Consider the following 17771-nt stretch of genomic DNA (forward strand, 5'->3'; position numbering starts at 1 on the left):
CCTGAAGAGCAGGGTGCATGCAGAAACCTGGAGCCTCCAGCCCATCCCCTCTGCACAAGCCAAAGGTGATTTTAAGAGCTGACCTCTTCCTCTTGCTCCTGCTCAGCTGTGGCAGGACCTGGGACACAGCACTATCACCTGCTGCCTTCCAGTCACTGGAATGGAGCAGCATATGGGAGAAGCTTTCTTTTTTAAGAGCTGCTCCTCTGTGACTGGCTTTTCCTACTTGTCACCTCAAGATATTCATGGATTTTACTTCATTTCAGGCAGGTATCAAAGAATCATAGAATAGTTTGGGCTGGAAGGGACCTTCAAAGATCATCTAGTCCAGCCCCTCTGCAATGAGCAGGGACATCTTCAACTAGATCAGGTTGCCCAGAACCACATCCAGCCTGGCCTTGAGTGTCTTCAGGGATGGTGCGTCCACCACCTCTCTGGGCAACCTGGGCCAGTGTTTTACCACCCTCATCGTAAAAAATTTCTTCCTTACGTCCAGCCTGAATCTCCCCCTTTTGGTTTAAAAACATCACCCCTCATCCTGTAGCAACAGGCCCTGCTAAAAAGTGTCTCCCCATCTTTCTTATAGGCTCCTTTTATGTACTGAAAGGCTACAATAAGGTGTCCCTGGAGTCTTCTCCTCTCTTCTATCTGTTTAGCCCAGCTGGCTCCTACTGTGTGTCCCTAACCCAATCTCTCTGAGAAATGCTAAAAGCTATATAACTTTGGGGAGGGCAGGCGAGGTTAATCAGGCACCACCATGCTGGTAGGAAGCCCCAATTTGCTGACTGGTAGCTAATGGGGTGATCTGGGGGGTGGACGTTGGATTCCTGGGTTTTTGCTGCTGCAGTGAGGATACGGCCAACCCTTGCTGGTCTGCTGTGGTAAGGGATGGGTCCACAGTGAAGCATAACTTAGGGCTGCTTTGTGGAGGAGCAGGATGGAGTGGGAGGAAATGGGAAATGGAATAAGGGGGCATTAGCCACCCCATTTTTGCCTGGTGTCAGCATTTGTCTGGATGTCCAGCTGCAGCTGAAGTCTGCATGTAACCATTCCTGCTGTACTGGATCTGCTGGCTTTATCACTGTGGCAGTGCTGGATGAATATTTCAGCCTGCCCTTCACTAAGGTGTAAAGATCTGTCACTCTTTTCCATTAAGACCGATGCCACCTTTCTCACGTGCTACCCCCTTCTCTCTTCGTCCCCCCATGAGGCGCTTTTCAGTTACCATAGAATCATAGAATAATAGAATAGTTTGGGTTGGAAAGAACCTTAAGATCATCTAGTTCCAACCCCCCTGCCATGGGCAGGGACACCTCGCACTAAACCATGTCACCCAAGACTCCGTCCAACCTGGCCTTCATTCATGGTTTTGAGCAGTCGAGGCAAATAAAAGGCAGGGCTTTTCATGAGAGGTAAGAAACATAAACCAGAAAGGAAAGCACTTGTTTTCACAGCCTGCCTTGTTGCTGGGGAGATGCTTGGCTCATTCAAGAAAGGCTCATTGTTGCTGCCTAAGATGGCCAATATATTGGGAATCATTGCTGTAAAATGAGGGTGCAGGAGAAAGAGGGAGACAACAGAGAACAAGGGAAAGCCCAGAGTAAGTTCTGCCTGCACATAGTGCATGACCTGCAAGCCCAGCTGTGGCAATTCTGGACTCTCTCTAACCACTGTGCCTTCCACATCCCACTAATGTGTTTTCCTCCTTTAGACATCCCTCGAGCCCCTGAAAATACAAAATCTTTCTCCAATAAATGATCGCAGTAAAGTAACAGCAGAGCGTGAAGACAATTTATGATAGCCATTTGTGCCAACTAAAAGAGCCTGAAACTGTCTACTTCCATGCCTTTGACTACCACTTAGGGAGAGTCAAACTCACTCATCATCATCATAGATCCCAGCCAAGTCAGCTGAGACCTGTGGCCAGACCCTGGAGACCTTGCTTTGCTGCAGCAACAACAGCACGGCTTGGCTCTGCCCTCCTGCAAAGCTGAAGACATAGTCATTGAGTCAATAACATGGGATGATCTTCATAAAGCAAAAAAGATCACCCTAGAACCAGTGTCTGGTTCGCTGTAGTCATGCTACTAATAAAGATAGCATTTAGAAGGGAGACGAAATAAGCTTGTGTCATGGCTATAAACAGATCATGGCTTGCTCTTGCAGACAGGATTTTGCCTAGAAGAGTCATCCAAGTAAATAAGCAGGTTGGAGGTTGCCAAGTCTTCATGTAGAATTTTACTTAGGCAAAGTTCATTAATCTCCTCCTTTCCAACCAGGGTAATTACAACAGAAACCTGGCGATTCATTAAGGGCTAAAATGTGATCTTAGCTCTGGCACCACAGCTATTTATAGGGCAGTAGTAGTGATGATGAAAACCAGTCAGAATCCCAGCCTTCTGCAAGTGTGTCACAGTGCTTGTGAGCAAGAAGAAATCCTGAGTTTGTGAGGGAGGAAGATGATACCAGCTCTAAGGAAAAGGGAGGGATGGGGACTCCAAATAGCCTAGAAAATGTATATAGCAGTGGAAACAGCTGGGTGCCCTAGGCAAGGACTAAATTGGCTGCACCCAGGAGCAGTATCAGCTCACCTTTCATCCAGCAGAAGACTATCAATCGCTTCCCCAGGCTGGCCCGATGTATCCAGTTTTAGTTCAAATTCCTAAAGGATGAAGAAAGGCTGTGTGAAACAAAGCCAAAAGGAGGCAGGGATTGTGGGCAGCAGGCACGTAGCGAGTTGGAAACATATGTCATGTGGAAGGCTGCTCTGGAAGGTGCCACCTTGTTGAGTGGTTGATGTGCCAGCATAATGTTTTTCACATTGGTCCTGCTTCAGGATGATAGCTATGGTATTGGCATGGGAACACTTTAATCCTCACTCAAAAGTAAACCCTGGGTTTGGGTTTTGGGTTCTCCCAGACACCATGGACTGATGGTGAATGGGCATCAGTTGGGGATGGGTGAGATGGAAGCTCTCCTGGTCTTCAAGACCCTCTGTACAAGTCAAACCTGTTCCTAAGAAACACATTTCTAGGAAAAAAAAATAATGTTGCTGCACTTCAGCATCATTTCTAAGTGGGCCAGATGAGAATGAATGATGCAATCACACCCTAAATGCCACTCAGATCTGTTTCTTCAGTGAGCACTTGCCATCAGCCAGGCACTTGTAGATTGGTGACACTTCTGAAATTAGCTCTATAGCTAACTGTACTACAAAACCACTGACCAGAACAGATGCCATCAATTAAAATTAGCCTTTTAATTTTCTTTTGAAGAAAAACAGAGGAGGGAAAGAGATGTCTCAGGGGATCATTGATAAGAAAGAGACCATGGTCATCTTGCTCCAACTCCAAGCTCCAGATTGAATCGAATCACATCTTTCACCACCTAAAGAGGGCTTTAAAGATGGTGCCTGAGTCTTCTCAGAGAGGCACAGTGAGAGGACAAGGCAGCAGTCACTGCTGTCAGGAAAGGGAAGCCCAAGACTGGCTCAGGCTCTTAGTGCTTTCCCTCTTATCTCCATGCCATCAGGAGAGATCAGGACAACCCGCTCTTGAAGGGCCACCCAGCCCTTTGGGTATTAAAAGTGTGGAGGGAGGGAGGGAGGTCACCTCCCACAGATAATCAGTGAAAATAAGAAATACCCAAAAGGTGACTTTCAAATTATGGATATTGCCTTCCTCTTCAGCTAGTCTCCAGGAGAAAAGCTCGTCAGATGAATCCTCCTGGCAGTGTTTGCTCCCTGGCTGGTGGAAAGATCAACCTCTTCAGGTTCAAATCCATCTTTAGAGCTGGTTTTTTTTTTTCTGCTTTCGGCTGCCATTTCAGGCTTGATTTCTCAGTAATGAACAACACTAGTCCTACAAAGGATCCTTGAAAAGGATCCCCACCTCCCCCCAAACTGTCCAACACCCCTGTTCACCTGTGAAAATGCAGACCCCATGCTGTAGGGAGGTTAGTCTTCCCTGTTCCTTCCTTGCAAGCTCTCTCTTTTCACTGAGAGGGATATATTTTTCCTCCATGAGCTTTATGTGTTTGATACTGACTTTTTGATGATGCAGGGAGTACTTTTAGTTTGAAAAAAAGAACCACCACCACCACCATCCCCAACTCTGTTCCCTGGGAAGAAGGGCTGCCTGCCTTCCCCTCTGAGATTTGTTATTCAAATGCAGCTGCAGTTAGGGCTGCCAGGGAGGTGGTGTGACAGGGAAACACTGGGCACAGGGGGGAGAGCGAAGCAGCCATGGGACTGTGACATTAGTGGTGAATTAATGAGAGGTGGGGCCCTGCTTTCATTCCCACAAGATACCAGTGGAAGATGGCTGCTCTGGGAGCCCCTGGAAAGCACCAGAGTGGGACAACACAAAAGACGAGGTGTTCAACGATATTTGTCAGAAGAGCACAGCTGGAGCAGAGCCCCAAGAAGATGAAAACCTCCTTGCTGCCCACAAATGGGCTTCCTGGCAGCTCCTGGATCCAGGGTGGGATGCAGGTCAGGCGAAGGATGGCTCCTGTCCTGGGTTCAGCTGTAACAGTTATTTTTCTCCTTCTTAGTAGATAGTGCAGTGCTGTGCTTTCAACTTTAGTCTGAAAACAATGCTGATTGATAACACACCGATGTTTTAGTTGTTGCTAAGTAATGCTTACCCTGATCAAGGACTCTTCAGTCTCATGCTCTGCCAGTGAGGAGGGGCATAAGAAGCTGGGAGGGAGCAGAGACAGGACACCTGACCCAAAGTAGCCAAAGGGGTATTCCATACCACAGCATATCATGCCCAGTATAGAAACTGGGGGGAGTCACCTGGAAGGCCCAGATCGCTGCTCAGGTTGGGCTGGGTATTGGTCGGCGGGTGGTGAGCAATTGCGTTGTGCGTCACTTGTGTTTACTGGTTTTTTTTCCTTTCCCTTCTTATTTTTATATTCTCTCCCCTTGTTATTTCCCTTATCATTATTATTATTGGTGGTGGTAGTAGTAGTAGTTTTGTATTATACTTTAGTTATTGGACTGTTCTTATCTCAACGCATGGGATTTACATTCTTTCAATTCTCCTCCCCATCCCACCAGGATCGGGGGGGAAGAAGGGGGAGAGTGAGCGAGTGGCTGTGTGGTTCCGAGTTACTGGCTGGCCTTAAACCATGACAATCAGATAGCTAGACATATTATTTGTTCTGGCTTACAGGCTCTTCAACCCCTTTCTGGAAAGAAAGGCTCTAGAGAAGGACAAACAGTATCTGACTGTGTTCACCAACACCAGATGCTACCCAGGGCAAGGCCACTGGTATCTGCTCTGTGGGGAGTGTCTGCACTGGGCCCCATCATATGGGCTGAAATCCACCTTGGCCAGGCTGTGCCATCCTCTGGGAAGGAGTGGATGGTGGTGTGGAACTGTTGTGGTTTAAGCCCAGCCGGTAACTCAGAACCACGCAGCCACTCACTCACTCTGCCCCCTTTCTTCCCCCCCACTCCCGGAGGGATGGGGAAGAGAATCGGAAGAATGTAAATCCCACGGGTTGAGATAAGAACAGTCCAGTAACTAAGGTACCATACAAAACCGCTACTACTACCACCAATAATAATAATGATAAGGGAAATAACAAGGGGAGAGAATATAAAATTAAAAGGGGAAAAGGAAAAGAAAACAATAAACCCATGTGATACACAATACAATTGCTCACCACCCGCCGACCGATGATACCCAGCCCAACCCGAGCAGCGATCTGGGCCTTCTAGGTAACTCCCCCCAGTTTATATACTGGGCATGACGTGCTGTGGTATGGAATATCCCTTTGGCTGCTTTGGGTCAGGTGTCCTGTCTCTGCTCCCTCCCAGCTACTTATGCCCCTCCTCATTGGCAGAGCATGAGAGACTGAAAGTCCTTGATCAGGGTAAGCATTACTTAGCAACAACTAAAACATCGGTGTGTTATCAGCATTGTTCTCGGGCTAAAGTCAAAAGCACAGCACTGCACTATCTACTAAGAAGGAGAAAAATAACTGTTACAGCTGAACCCTGGACATGATGTACTGCGCAACTGAGGCACTGAGGTTAAACACGTGCCATGGCCAAGGGTTCACAGATGCTCATGCGTGTTTCTGACCATATGGGTGATCAGTCATTCACCAAAATCTTTCCAGAAAGTCACCACCACGTTTGATTCTGAAGTTCAGGTTGCATCTGGCCTCAGCCTGATACAGGCAGGGTGCTGTCTTCAGGTATGACTGCAAGTCAGCTCTTCCAGCAGCAATTGCAGATAACTACAAACTACTCAGCACATTTCAAATACATGTCAGTTATTAAGTGGATTTATTTCCATCTCTTCTGGGAGGTGTTGGAAAGTGCTGCTGAGTCGTGCTGCTGAGTCATGCTGCTTACTCATGAGTTTTAGGAGTGCCATTTAAAACACTTGTTTTCTGAATGCCATCAATGATGTTTGTATTATTTTAATGTCTCCAGATGTAAAATGAAAACATTTATACAGGGCATCCCTGGCCTTAAACACATCTCTGGTGTGTAACTTACAAAAAAGCATAAAACAAATGTCTTGGGATGGGACCTCTCCCCTGGGTCTGTCATTTGACGTTTATTCATGGATGATGATGAGGGATAGCTCAGTCTTTGTTCCCAAAAAGCAAGAGCACAGGCAGGCTGGGCTTGGGACAGCTTGGGAAGGAGGAAGGAGAGCCGAGGCAGCTGTGCTTGGGCACATGGGAGAGGAGGGATGGGGAGCACGATCCTTGCTTACACTGGGTGCTAATAAACTTAGGACACAACATTCTCCTGCAGTGGCCTGCTCTGGCCACAGACCCCAAAGCAATTCATCCCCCTGACATCAGGTGCCCTTGCAAAAGCACCAGGTCCAAGGGCAGGGCTGAATTGCGGCTGCTTCTGGCTCTGCGCCGGGCTGGTTTCATTGCTGGCCCTGGCAGGAGGCATGCAGAGGTCTTGCTGACAGCCCACTCCCTTCACATACCGAAATTCACCCAGACAGGGGAACAGACGTGAGCAGAGGAGCCATTTCGTGGCCTGTGGATGTGAAGTCCCATCCTTCCAAAAGGAGAATTCTGCTGAGGTGGTGAGGCAAGGAGACAGAGCCCTTGAGGAAATTAAATTGTGCTGAGGCTGTGCCCAAACCCCACACCATCCTGCTCTTCCTAAGGGGAAACCTGTCCCTCCAAAGCAAGTGGCTGCTCCTTGTAGCCTGGGTAAGTCAGCCAGGGAGGGAGCTCTTGCAGCCACTGTGGGGATGGCTGCTGTCCCCAGGCAGAGGCACAGCAGGATGGCAACACCTCAACCGTGTCCCTCATATTGCATCAATCATGGGGATGGCAGATCTGCCACACGTGAAGACTTTATTACCCAAATCCAGGTTTTACTGAGGCTGTTAATCAGTATTGTGTACATTGGTAATAACTGATTAAATATACCACATGGGAACTCATTTAACAGCTACGAATACTGCTTTGACCTCACCTCACCTACAGAATGGGGCAGGAGGATGTCTAGCCGTGCAGCAGGGACCAGCCTCACTCAGGGCAGGAGGAGCCCAACGATGCTGCTGACCCAGGTCAGGACTGCTGTGGTGGGAGGCCAGGCATTTCATTCAAAGGAAGGAAAGAATCAAGCTCCAGATGAAGATTAGAAACAACACAGCCTCAAGAGATGCTGTAAAACAGTATCATTTTGCACCATAGCAATGTTTAGCCTTGTGGTCAAAGGCAGAGAGAGAAAATGTGCAGGGAAAAAAGCACAGGACATGTGAATCAACCTGTGTCTCATTTATGGGTGCTGATAGATAGTTACTGGGGGCCCCAGAACACCTCATCCTTCCCCAGCAGAGACCCACATCTGCAGCACGTCTCCCCAGAATCACTCCAGGCAGCACAGCATATCCCTCCCAAGTGTCAAAACCCACTCAGGAGTCAAAGAAAACCTCACCCACAGGCTTTGAACAAATTTCCTCCTTCCTTTCTGCTGTGTGCTTTGTTTTCCAGGGCTGTAGGAGTTTCTGGTTTGCATCATATTATATGTGTTGATGTCATGACTGTTGCTACATAGTTTCTCTTTGATAAGCAATAATTCCCCTAGGTTGGCTATTTGTAATTAAGTCCTCATTTTCCTATAGATTGGTTTAAGACTAGATAAAATCCATTGATTAGAGGGGAATTACTCTTGATTTACTCTTGATTTACACTGAGATCATGAGAATGGACACATAGGAACAGTCCCACAGTAACATGTTCTGGTTAGCTATATGGTTGTCATCTGCTTGTGAGCCCATCTTTCTGCATTTTGAAACTGTCCTTGAGCAGATGTTTGCTCCTTTATGGGAAGGGGGTTTACTAATCCAATCTTATCTGCTGGATATACATTACAGATGTTCACTCAGCTATCTAGGCTGTTGGGTCATGTGTTGAATACAAACAGTTACTTTTTAGTTAGGATGACAGCAAAACAGGAGCAAGACTGTCTTCCAGAGAAACTGTTTGAAGAGGTTTTACACATAGGGATGGGAGGGGAATGTATTTCACAGAGGAAACAAGCAGCCATTAATGAGAGGAGATGCAAACAGACTTGCAGCTCCAAAATAGCTCTTCACAGGTTTGGGAAGCCAAAAGGGTCACATCCTGTTCCCTCCTACCTGCCAGCAGCTGCTGTGCCCCAGAGGAGGAAGCCTCCTTGCCAAGCCTTCCTTGGGAAGGGCAGAGAAGGACACAGCCATACTCGGTCCCCTGGGAGTGCAGCTCAACCCAGCTCCCACCCGTGCCTGCCCTTCTGAGCAACAGGAGGCAGTGGCAGAGAAGTATAGAGTGTTTTCTGAGGCCAGGAGAATGCTTGGCTTGCCAGTTATGTTGAGATTTTATTTAAAATTAAGATAGCTTTTAGTGCAGGTCAATGATATTCCAGGCAACAAAGGAAAATTCTTCTGAGAAGAAAGAGATCCCAGTAGTGTAATCATCCAGTGAGTTTGAGTTCTGTAAAGTTATGAATTAGTTTCTTCCAAGTGAGAACTGGATCTCATCTCCATCCTCCCTTCTACATGTCATCACATTTGTGTACTTTCTTTTCTTTTATGTAGGGCTGGTTTGGCAACACAGCCTATCTGGAGGTGCATTGTGACATTTCTGTGGATGCCAAAGACAGGGGAATTTTAGGCTAGATTTTCCTCACCACCTCACCAGCACCTTAGCCAAAGGTCTCAGCCATTTTTCTTCCAGCTTTTATTCTCTTTAATTACTGTTATTGGTACTATAAGCTTTGGAAAGGTTTTCTCTTGCTAAGTTCCACTGCTGTATTTTTGAGGCATGCAAAGGTTTCGAACTGGTGATATTTGTGCTGTCCTTGTTCAAGTACCTTAGTTTTAAACAGACTTTTATTTTACTACTGCTTCCCTTGATGCGCATTGCAGGCAACCTCTCCCAAGCTGCACAGCTTTTTGCTAGTGAGTTCAAGTTCTGCTTCTCTTAGCTGCTGTGGCATGCATGTGTCTTCCCATGCTTGCTTCTACTGGTGAGATCCTTCACCCAGGAAATGGTGTGGGGTTAAATCTGCTGTCTATGGTTGGTGTGGGCCTGCCACTATTGCAGACTTGTGTTTAATTTACTCCAGAGGCAAAATATGTACCAAGGCTGAAAAGCCCATATTCAGCATTACATCAGATCATGAGCCAAGTTCAGGCTGGTCTTGTGATGAGTGAGTAGGCAAAAATCCTTATTTCTTCAACTTTCTCTCCAAGAACAAACTTCATGGAAGGCTCTAGGATTATTTGCAGCAGCACACAAGGTTCTGCAGGGCTGAGCCTTTGGCTCAGCTGCTCTTTATGTCATTGCAGACTAAGTCATGAGCATCTTGTATTCCTTGTTGGTGATCCAAGCAAAAAATTTGCATGCACAAAACAATCCCAACCCTAAATTGTGTACCAGGAAGAGGAAGACTGTCCCCCAGCATGAAGACTCTGAGCAATTTCAGCATCAAGGCTCTCAGACCATGAGGTTTCAGAAACCAAGAAGAGCCGGACCCAAACTACATCTCTTGCTTATTTCAGTCATGGGCTGTGCACACAGACATTTTACCATACTGAATCAGCTTAAAAGCCACCTCTTGGGCTGATACCCCTTTTCTGGCTCCCATCTTCCCATTCCTGAAAGAGCTTTAGGGTGCAAAGCCCAGCCTTGCTCAAGCAGTTGCTGCACTTGATGTGCCCCAGCAGCCTGTAACCACAACCCAGCATGCAGACATCTCCAGAGGTCCTTCCCTGGGCACCACTGCATGATAAGGCCAAGGAGCAAGCCATGCCCACCACGTTTCAAACCAGAAAGCATGATCAGCTGATATATTTAGTTGGAAAAAGAAGAAAGATGATGATGAGAGACCTGCTAATAGTAATCCACACAGGCAGCAGCTCTGAGCTGCCTTTCCACCACTAATAATCTGTCCCCTAAAATCCTGGGCAGGTGAGACCCCAGTTCTGGGGTCATGCTGCATGTCAGTATGAATTTTCATCTTCATTTCTCTGGGCTGATCCAAGAGCACAAAGGGTGGAGGTAGTGGACAGGCTATTGAACAAGGTCCCCTTCTCCTTTGCCATCAACTTTGCAAAGAAAGAATGAGCAGCAAATAAACAGCGAGGGCTGATGGGGAGGAGAAGCCTATCACTCCACACTACCACTATCTAACTTGCCTTGAAATCCTCCAAGAGATCACCAGGAATTAGTTTCCAGTGCTAGTGAGTCTTCCGTGACCCTTGAGGAAGAGAACCGAGCTCAGGAGCCAAGTCCACCACAAAGCACCAACTTTCTGTGAATTAAATTCCAGATATAAACAGATGCTCCCCCAGCAGCCCTCGCAAACCCTATTACATGCATTAGGCAGCACCAGCACAGTGTGGCTATAAGCCCTTTTCCATAAGAAGCTGTAGGGTATTGCCTGAGATCAGGAAGAATTAGTCCAGCAAGTTTCTTGAGCCAGAAAAAATCAGATTTCCCTTCATACTGGTTAAGCAATTCCTAGTTCAGACCAGGAGTTACTGATCAGATTGCTACACTCAACACTGCAAAGGAGGTTTAATAGTGTCAGGACAGTTTCCAGTGAACTGTTTGTCCCTATCCCACCCACCAGCACCAAACTGGGTTCTTCTCTTGGCTGTTCTAGCAGAGAGGTGATCATCCACAGCCTAAAGAGTGGGATCTTCTCAGGTGGGCAGGAGCGATGCTGACTTAGAATCTTGGAATCATAGAATCATAGAATCATAGAATCATAGAATGGTTTGGGTTAGAAAGGACCTTAAGATCATCTAGTTCCAACACCCTGCCATGGGCAGGGACACCTTCCACTAGACCAGGTTGCTCCAAGCCCTGTCCAACCTGGCTTTGAACACTGCCAGGGATGGGGCAGCCACAACTTCCTTGGGCAACCTGTTCCAGTACCTCACAATAGACTTTGCTCTATTTCTTCCTTGCTGAACCAGACAGATCCTCTCTGCTGGGCCAGGAGCTGGAGGAAGTATTGGCACTTCCTTCCAAAGCAAGGGGCAGGATTTGGATAAGCTTCGCTCAAGTACCCTATGCAGAAGTCAGCCTGAGTTCAGATACACCGCAGGAAGACCCCGACTTAATTTATGTTTCCTCTCAGTTGCCCTGGAAGGGGAGGCTGCTGATGAAAAGTGCCCATTAATGCTCATGGTAAAGGTGTTAGCTCTGAGAGATTAAATTCTTTCAAAGCCACAGAGACCCAGTCCTTGGTCTCTGGTGTGGGTTACCATAACAGTGGGTTTGAATGAGACATCAGGACATTGTGTGAAACAATTAGCTGGACTGCCAGCACCTTGGTGCACACACAAAACATACAGTCCAGGGCATCTGAAGCAGTGCCCAGCACATAAATCTGGAAGGGTGTATGCTAGGAGTGGTCAGAAATGAAGTACTTAATGTGCAAAAGGAAAGGAGATCCAATTTCATGTGCAGGACCACCAGCAAAGCTTCTTAGATGGTTGTTTCCAGCTCTTACAGGAAAGAAAGGGGCAGTAGGTTCTAGTTGAATGCTAAATAGGATAGCAAGTAGTGGGGCGATAAAAGTAGCGTCTCGTAAATGGTTGTTCTAAAGGTCAGAACTGCATGTACTCTCCTAGTTCTGTGAATAGCTATTCAATTCATCCACAAGTTGAGCTTTTGACTAGGACAGGCTGAAATAAACAGGGCTAAAGCTGTCCCGTCCATTATCACTGGGAATGGCTTGCCTCCAAGAGCAGGCTCTGCCCCTGCAGATACAACACACGTGTCAGAGAGCAACCCAAGAGGGCAGATGGCTCATGTGGACCATCCTTGCCACCAAGCCTTCATCCCCAGGCTTCAAAATGCCAGAGTGCTCCTCTGTGGAGAGACAGTGATGCCCATGTGCTCACAGCCAATACCCCTGAGCACACCCCCCCAGTCAACACCCCATTGAAAGCATGGGCAGAAGCCGGAAGCCTCTCATTCTGTATACATTGACCAAGACTATTTATCTGGAGTTAGGCTTCCTTTTCCACCCCCTAAGGTGAGATGACAGAAAAGAAACCCTGGCAATCCTGCCTGTATGTGTTCTTTCTCTCATACCAAATCAAAACAGAAGGGTCTCATAGCCCTGGTGGCACTGACAGACAGACTGACAGAGCCACTCTGCACAAACTGCCACCTGAGTTCCTGTGGTAACACAACCCTGCTCTTCCCATGCTGTTATTGATGTCCTTCTGTTGCCATGTCAACAGGGCACTTTTAATTGGCGAGTAAGAAAAAAAATTAAAACCAAAGCAGTTTATTAAATGTCAAACCAAGTCAGTGTGTCTCCCAGAAATGCCCCCAGGGCACTGCGATGGGAGCGCACTGACTCTGGGCGTTCATTCAGGAGCAGGACTTCTCCAGCAAACAGATAGCAGAGCCAGAGAGGAAGAGGACAGCTCCTCTGGGTCTGCACATTGCCATCATCTCCAAAGGAGCCATCCTGTCTTCTTCACATGTCAGTCCAAGGATGCTGAAGGCAGCCAGGCCCTGAGATAGCTATCTATCTCAGCAAAGCCATTCCTATGTCCATGCATAGGTGGAGGAAGGCAGATGTATTTGCAGGCTATGCTAAACCTCACTCCTGCTTCTACCACCATCTCCATGTGCCCCAGAGGGAAAGTCCTCAAGCAGGTGGTGGAGACATGCCTGGTATGAACACAGCATCTGGCCCAGGAACTCTCTGTATCAGCAATCCTATCTGCTAGGTGTAGATGAAGTAGGTTTGGAGATGATTAGGTATTCTTCCAATACCTAAAACTCTTACGGGGTCATGAAGGGCAGGTCCTGCTTGACCAACCTGATCTCCTTCTACAGTAAGGTGACCTGCCTGGTTGATGAGGGAAAGGCTGCGCACATTGTCTATTTGGACTTAAGTAAAGCATTTGACACTGTCTTCCACAGCATTCTCCTGGACAAATTGGCTGCTCGTGGCCTGGAAAGGAGGATTCTTCACTGGGTTGGAAACTGGCTGGATGGCCAAGGCCAAAGAGTGGTGGTAAATGGTGTCACATCTAGTTGGTGACCAGTCACTAGTGGTGTCCCACAGGGCTCAGTGTTAGGGCCAGTGTTGTTTAATATCTTCATTGGTGATCTGGATGAGGGGATTGAGTGCACCCTCAGTAAATTTGCAGATGACACCAAGTTGGGTGGGAGTGTTGATCAGCTGAAGGATAGGAAGGCTCTGCAGAGGGATCTGGACAGGCTGGATCAATGGGCTGTGGCCAATGGTATGAGGTTCAACAAGGCAAAGTGCCAGGTACTGCATTTGAACCACAACAACCCCATGCAATGCTCCAGGCTTGGGGAAGAGTGGCTGGAAAGCTGCTCGGTGGAAAAGGACCTGGGGGTGCTGATTGATGGAGCTGAACATGAGCCTGCAGTGTGCCCAAGCAGCCAAGAAGGCCAATGGCATCCTGGCCTGTATCAGAAATAGCATAGCCAGTAGGGCCAGGGCAGTGATCATCCCCCTGTGCTCAGCACTGGTGAGGCTGCACTTCAAGTATTGTGTTCAGCTCTGGGCCCCTCACTACAAGAAAGACATTGAGGTGCTGGAGCAGGTCCAGAAAAGGGCAACAAAGCTGGTGAAGGGTCCGGAGAACAAATCTAATGAGGAATGGCTGAGGGAACTGTCTCCCAAGTAACAAGTGATAGGACAAGAGGAAACGGCCTCAAGATGTGCCAGGGGAGGTTTAGACCGGATATTAGGAAAAATTTCTTCACAGAGAAGGTGGTAAGGTATTGGAACAGGCTTCCCAGGGAAGTGGTGGAATCACCGTCCCTGGAAGTGTTCAAAAACCGTGTAGATGAGGCCCTCAGTGACATGGTTTAGTGGTGGTCTTGGCAGTGCTGGGGTAATGGTTGGACTTGCTGATCCTCAAGGTCTTTTCCAACCTAGTTTATTCTATGACTCTGTGATTCTCTTCCAGTGTCTAAAGGGGGCCTACAAGAAATCTGGAGAGGGACTTTTTACAAGGGTTTGTAGTGACAGGACAAGGGGGAATGGCTTTAAACTGACAGAGGGGAGATTGAGATTAGACATTAGGAAGAAATTCTTCCCTGTGAGGGTGGTGAGACACTGGCGCAGGTTGCCCAGAGAAGCTGTAGCTGCCCCATCTCTGGCAGTGTTCATGGCCAGGTTGGACAGGGCTTGGAGCAACCTGGTCTAGTGGAAGGTGTCCCTGACCACAGCAGGGGGTTGGAACTAGATGAATTTTAAGGTCCCTTCCAACAGAAACCATTCTGTGATTCTATGATTCTATGATATCTCAGTGAAAGCAGCTCATCTTCAACCAAAAACTTTCAAAATGTTGTCAATGACCCCTTAGTCTGTGCCCAGAAGAAAACATAAGATGAAAGACTTAAATCTTGCTTGTGGAAGTAGAGAAACAAATCTTTGTTGTCCTGGGAAACAGCTGTCCAGGATTTGATCAGGAAGACTAAAGTGCTTTGGTTTCTAGTGGAAGAGCTGATCCTATAATACTCTTTTGCAACACCAGATTCCAAGAAGCATCTTTCTTTTGGTCTATCCAGCTGTCCTATTTATTACCAGCCTATATATTGTAAAAAGTGTATAATTCACAGTGCTTTCTAATTAGATGTCGTAACTACAATCCTATTTCACGCCACTCTAATTTGCTCCATCAGAGGGCCTTGAGCAACCTGGTCTTGTGGAAGGTGTCCCTGACCACGGCAGGGGGGTTCGAACTAGATGATCTTAAGGTCCTTTCCAACCCAAACCATTGTATGATTCTATGGTTTTAAAGTTTTGTATTAACTATGTCTTCAAGGGTTTGAAGCCAACAGTTTGATTTGTACATAAAGCTGATGTGAGTTCACATGGCGACATCCCATCATGATATATGAAAACCTGAGATTAAAAGACACTGTTAAAGCTTTGTCCAAAGTCAGGGGTCACTTAGTCCAAAGCATGGCAACTCAGAGCAAGCTGGCCAGGCTAGTAAAGATTTTGCAATCCCAGTCACTTCTGACATTTCTGAAAGAAGTCCATTTTCAGGAGTCCATATTGGTAGATCTCCAGAACAATCTACAGCTAAGTTTGTGGCTGACAATCAAATCTCTAAAAACGGAAATGGGCCTTGGCCACTTGAACTCGAAGATTATTCATTTATAGAGGGAAAGATCTTGGGAGTAACTGGGCTAACGTGGTTAACCAAACATGACTGGATTAGCAAAGGGCAGGATTAGACATGGCCCATTAACACTGGCATGTGCAATAGCAGAAGAGGTGTGTGCTGATTCTGTATGTTATGTGTGCATACAACTGCTCACCTCGTTTGTGCAGATCAGATAGCTGCTCTGACTTATTAGGAGACTCCTTAGGAGGTGTGAACACCAAAGATTTGTTAAATGCACTGGCAAAATGAGCCGGAGAAAGTTCTCCCATGCAGGTTTTAACCTTGGACCCCTGGTATGCTCTTTGCAAGTGTTTATTAAATAATAATAATAAAAAAAGAAACAAACACATTTCTCTGGTATTCATAGAGAGAAAAAACACAGTAGACTGTAGATTCTCTGTGATATTGTCAGGGGTCTGTTCTCAGCTATCTGTTTAGCTTAATAGCTCCAATTTGGGAAGAAAAACAGTTTCTAAAAGTGCTCTCTATCTGCCTTTGCCTCCACTTCTATCCTAAAGACCAAAACCTTTGAAATCCTGCAGCTGTGTGTTAACACGGAAGAATGGGTCTTTCCAAGCTCTTCTACCTTCAAGAGAGTAGCATCCCTAGTTTAGGGCCTTCCTTAGCTGAGCTGTTGGAAGAAAACAGCGAGAAGCTGCCAGTGGATGGTCTCTTCTCCTGCCACATCAGGCACAAGCATCCCCATGTTGAGGGCAGGTCCTCAGCCTGGGCACATCCAGATCGGCTGAAGTCATTCTGGCCCTAAGGCTTGTTTTGCTGTTTTACAACAGAACAAATAGAGCAACATTTCATAACATCCTAATGAGGCACATTGAAGAATGCCCAGGAGACAGAGACAATATCAGTGTTCCTTGGCACAGAGGAAAAATTAAAGGCATTTGTTTGTTATCTGAAATGTTGATCTCTGTTCCCTTCAGTGGTGGGCAGACATTTTTATAGTGTAGGTTCCTGGAAATACTCAGATGTCACTGTTAGTGTGTTCTAAGAGTATTATTTATTTCAGATGTATTTATAAAAGCTGAGACTGAAGCAAGGAGGTATTCAATGCCATTATGGGGTTATTAAGCTTTAAGTAGTGTTTTGCACTCTTATGTCCCCAAAAGACCTTACACTTGTGGACCCATTCTTCTTCCCATTGAATGGGAATTATATCACTGCAGAAAAGGCAGTGGTACCTCTGTTGTGAAGGCTGCTAAAATCTCACCTACGATCCTGATGGTGCCTTTAGAGAACATGCTGTTCATTCTGTCAAGCTTGATGCTTTTTTTAAAGTTTTGACACTTGTTAAACATCTGCTTCTCCAGCCTTGGTAATCAGAAGACACAACCCAAAGGCTTAGGCTTGTGTTGGGACAGGGACCAGGACTAGTACTGGATGCGTTTGCTGGGAGGAGCTAACAGCAGGTAACCTCAGATAAATCACTGCAAGTTTGGTCTCAGAAGGCTCTTGAGATCTGCCCCTCAAGAAAGCAGCAGAGACAGACCAGGCTCCATCTCTTCACCCATGCTGGTGAAGGTGTAGCTGCAGTTACAGGTGCTAACAGGAGAGTTTGCTGCTGTGCAAGTCTCAAAGGAGACATGCTGCAGGATGTGCATGTCCAGGTAGGCTGATCAGAGGGAAGAGTCGAAGCCCAGGGAAGGTGAGCTGAGCTGACCTATTCTTCAGAACAACTGAAAACATCCTCTTTAAAGCCCTGAGCAGTAAAGGCTGCTGTATTATTAAGAAGCCAGGCAATTGGAAAGTATTATCCCATTAGAGGAAGTACATCTCCTGCAAAAAGGGTTTCCTAAGGAAGTGATGCTGTTCTGCAAAGCTTGGCCTTGACAGAGATTTCTCCATTCTTAGTTGGATCCAGGAAGCAAGCATGTTAATAAACCCACTGCCAGGCAATTTAATGTTATTCTGTATACTGTACTCAATCTGGAAGCCCAGCTAAGCATAAGAAAACAAGGAATTTTGGCTTATTTAATACATTCTTTCTGAATGTCACTATATTAAAAACCCAGCAGATGAAATAGCCCCCCTCAACTCCCCCTGCAAAGCCAAAATCATCTCAACTAGGTCAGGTATGTTCACTGT

At 46.8% G+C, this 17771-nt stretch overlaps 1 protein-coding gene and 1 long non-coding RNA gene across 6 annotated transcripts in view; one reads left to right on the plus strand and one right to left on the minus strand.

Annotated features, from left to right (window-relative positions):
- Positions 1–17771, plus strand: part of LOC115618940 (guanine nucleotide-binding protein G(o) subunit alpha) — a 195765-nt gene that overhangs the window by 84536 nt on the left and 93458 nt on the right. The gene's annotated exons all lie outside the window — the stretch shown is intronic.
- Positions 546–13820, minus strand: LOC115618946. Its single transcript, XR_003994872.1, has 3 exons — positions 13811–13820; positions 11337–11343; positions 546–637 (listed from the first exon to the last, which is right to left on the minus strand). It is a non-coding gene; the product is annotated as an uncharacterized LOC115618946 (long non-coding RNA).

The sequence above is a fragment of the Strigops habroptila genome, chromosome W (assembly GCF_004027225.2).
Source record: "Strigops habroptila isolate Jane chromosome W, bStrHab1.2.pri, whole genome shotgun sequence".
NCBI classification, from domain to species: domain Eukaryota; kingdom Metazoa; phylum Chordata; class Aves; order Psittaciformes; family Psittacidae; genus Strigops; species Strigops habroptila.